Source organism: Nicotiana sylvestris, chromosome 5 (assembly GCF_000393655.2).
Source record: "Nicotiana sylvestris chromosome 5, ASM39365v2, whole genome shotgun sequence".
NCBI lineage: Eukaryota > Viridiplantae > Streptophyta > Magnoliopsida > Solanales > Solanaceae > Nicotiana > Nicotiana sylvestris.
Window position 1 is genome coordinate 15202419 of NC_091061.1, and position 4393 is coordinate 15206811.

Genomic DNA, 4393 nt, shown 5'->3' on the forward strand with positions numbered 1-4393 from the left:
CTCGCCCCGAAGATCCATAACCGGCATTCCACGCCCTTCCGAAGACTCGAATCGATGCTAAATGCTCCAAAACTATCCAATAATTATGCAAATCCATTAATATATGTTCAATTACTCATTACAATCCAATTTATAACAATTCCTAACCCCAATCGAAAAGTTGACAAAATTGTCCTCGGACCCACGTGCTCGAATTCCGAAATTTTTCGAAGATAAAATTTACTCATGGCCTCACGAACTCAAATATATAATCTACTCTCAATTTCATGTCCAAAATCATGGTAAAAATCCAAAATAATTTTTTTAGGTATTCCACCAAAAACCCACAATTTTTACTAATTTTCATGCTCTAATCCATATATAATCCAAGTATTTAACTCAAAACTAGTGGAAACCACTCACCTTGACATGGATGACAAAGATGGAGCTCCAAAATCGCCCAAAGATCGGCTCCCATGGACAAAATGGGGTTGAAATGAGCTAAACCCCCGTTTTAAACAACCTTACTGATTCCAGCATTTCTGCACCTGCGGTCAACTGACCGCTTCTGCGGTTCCGCAGATGCGAGCTACCATCCGCTTCTACATTCCTCCCCTAGCCTCAGCTTCTGCATATGCGCTTCTCCTTCCGCAGGTGCGGTCACACATCTGCGACAAATCGACCGCATCTGCGGTCCTAGCCTGGCTGGCCCATTTCCGCTTCTACGACCCAAGGGCCGCTTCTGCGGCCACAACCTCGCAGGTGCGGTTACACCAGATACCAGCCGCTGAAGCCCTTTTTCAAACTCCAAATTTGATTCGTTAACCATCCGGAAACCACCCAAGGCACCCGGGACCCCGTCCAATCACACCAACCAGTCTCAAAACACATTACGGACTTGCTCGAGGCCTCGAATCATATCAAACAACGCTAAAATCATGAATCGACTTCTAATCCAAGCTTAATGAACTTTAGAATTTCAAACTTCTACATTCGATGCCAAAACATATCAAATCACGTCCGATTGACCTCAAATTTTGCACACAAGTTACATTTGACATTACAGACCTACTCCAACTTCCGGAAGCGGAATCCGACCCCAATATAAAAAGTCCACTTCCGGTCAACCTTCTCAAAAACCTTCAAATTTCTATCTTTAGCCAAATGACTCCAAAATGACCCACGGACCTCCGAATTTACTTCTGATCGCGCTCCCAATACCAGAATCACCATACGGAGCTATTCCCAGACTCAGAACTCCAAACATACATTAATAATACTGAAATGCACTTCAACCCAAACTAATGAAATTCCTTCAAAATGCTAACTTCCATAATAGGCGCCAAAATATTCCCGGGTCTTCCAAAACCCGATCTGGACATACGCCCAAGTCCAAAATCATCATACGAACCTGCTGAAACCTTCGAATCCCGATTCCGAGGCCGTTTACTCAAAAATCCAATCTTAGCTATTTCTTTCAACTTAAAGCTTCCGAAATGAGAATTCTCTTTCCAAATCAACTTCGAACTCCCCGAAATTCAATTACGACCATGCGTACTAGTCATAATACCTGAAATGAAGCTGCTCATGGCCTCAAACTGCTGAACGACGTGCTAGGGCTCAAAACGACCGGTCGGGTCGTTACATTCTCTCCCACTTAAACATACGTTCGTCCTCGAACGTGCTAAGAACTACGCTAGAGTTGTCTGAAATCATACTTAAACACCTTGCATACCTACCCGTGTTACCACAACACGGTTGAGCACATTAGCTCGAGCAAATCCGAAGATACTCCCTCTTATTCAAACAAATAAGCTTAGAACCCAATTCCAACATCTGAAATTCTCCGTCAGGCCTGCTCCCATTATATGAACACCGTGACAATCACTATACGCAGCACCACAACATGACTGCATACCTTAGCTGAATTCACACCTTGCACCACTTTACTCACAGGACCATAATAACTCTCTCTGATCAAATTAGTCTAAATTCCACGAATTTGATGCTCACAACGCACCTCATGATATATATTAGTCATGTTCCAACTCTCACAATACCGCAACTGTTATATCCAATTTTTTCCTATATATATTTTCAATATGCAAAATAACTTCAAAATAGCATATAAATGCATACATAAGCATGTCTAAATGTTTTATTATTTTTCCATAATCTTTTAAAGGTTTAAATCGATTTATTTTTCCCCTTTTTATCCATAAAATCTCAATAATTATTTCCAAAATTAGTATTTTGATGATTCATTTATGGGATTTTTATATATTTGCCAAAATATGGCTAAAATAAATTTTACGTATTTTTACAATTTTATTTAGTATTTTTAAGGCTAAATTGCACATAATTGCAATATTAGCCATTTTAAGGTTCAATTGTGCCTTATATTCATAAAATTGAGGCTTGTATTTTTAAATTGTAAATTATGTGTTATAAATCATTTTAGCCATTTTAATTTAGTTTTTCAGAAATCATTTACTATTTTTATAATTTAAAAAGAGGAAAATTGGCTATTTAAATAACATCCCATTTGTATTTAAATTTTAGCCTAAATTGAACCCCAGTTCCTAGCCCAATTCCGAATTAAACCCGACCCTAGCCCAATTTAAATCCAACCCAAGACCGGATCCCTACCTACCCGTTTAATCTAGACCGTTGATCATTCAAATCAACGGCCACCACTTCACCTACCTAAAATAAACCTAAACGACCCCTTACCCTAATTCATTTATCACCACCTGCTGCCCTTGAATCCCTGCCCTCTTAATTCTCTCTGCAGCCTCACATAAACCCTAGCCGCCGCCATCCAATTCCACCCTAATTCCTTTCAATCCCTACCTAATCCATGGACTCACATGGCTGCTTGAGAGGTATACCAGCCTCCTACATCTTCTGGTGGCCCGTTTGTGTGATTTCATGGACAGAGCTCGAAGAGATCTGGTCCAGTCCTTGCTCAACCTCTATCTCTGGTCTTTTTCCGCTCATCCATGGCCGTTCAAGTCAGATCCTTGACTTTTCCGGCTAGATCGGTAACTTTTTAAAGTCTTTCTCACTTTTCTTGGTTCTTTGAAACCCTAACCTTTAAGAGCTTTCATTTTTCTTTCAGATCTACCTTAGATTTGTGTATGCTATGAACCTCTCAAGTGTTTTCCTTTGAAATTTTCGGTTTTTCAAAACAACTCTTTGTCTTCAACGATTAGAGTTTCTCTTAACCTCTTTTAAAAGATCTCTTCTCTGATTTCTGGTGTTGTTTCATGATTTTTACTATGTTCAAACGATTTTTACGCCTTTTCTTCTACTTGATTCAACATGTTGAAAACCCTAAATAGTTTGGTTCTGTCCGGGTTCTGAAACTGTCCTTGTCCATTTTGAGTACATACCTGTTCGATTGAGTTCTTTGTGTTTGAATACTTTTTTCTTGTTTGACTTATCTAATTCTGAGTTCTTACCATTTTTTTAACTCGACTATTGTTGAAACCATAATTTCTTAAAAGGGTTTTCCTCACTTATTCCTGTGAGTTTGAAGGTCTTTACTTGTTTCTGACTTTCTTACCTGTTAGTTTGGTTCTCTGCACTCTGGTTCTGTGTGACTACTTGACTTCGTTGACTATTGTGCTTCGAAATCATGATTCTTTCTTGATTGATCTTGATTTCCTCAGTGTCACGACTGATTGCAAAAGGTTCCCTTATAAATACTAATTTTTACTCATTTGTTTAAATTGATTGATTCCCTTCCTTTAATTACTGTGATGATTTTAACCTTGAACCCTTTCCCAAAATTAAGTATTTTTGTACTTAGACTCAAATATTTATCTTATACTTTTACCAACCCCCTTATATGGCAAGAATCAGGCTGTCTCAAACTGATTTCTTTCCTTAATTAACCCTGTTAGTATCCGTTCAAGCTGTGATTCCCTGATTAAAAAGGGAATACTTGTATTGATTGATTCTGATTGTGATTATTTTCATATTTGTGTTAAAACCTAACTTGTTACCTTATTCTTTACTCGTTTTCAAAAACTATAAATATCCTACCCTCCCTTCTTTAAACAGACGAACAATTGAGTTCAAAACACACTTACACTCAAAACTCTTTCTTTCTCTATTACTACTTGTGATATTGCTTTGTCTAGCCGGCTAAAAGCCAAGGCTAGATTGTGGAATCCTGCTTACTTTACCTTTCTGCATATTGCTTTCTCTACTAGTATGTCCTAGTTAATTTCTCAAGCCTCAATAACAACATACTTCTTTAGTTGTTTCAATTTCCCTTATTCTTGTCTACTCCTATTTATGGTTCTGCAGTCAAGTTACATTATTAGCATGCTATAATATGTTCCCTTCCCCCATAGATTAATACTTCCCCTATGTGTGTTTTGAAGCATACTCTGTTAGTCACTTG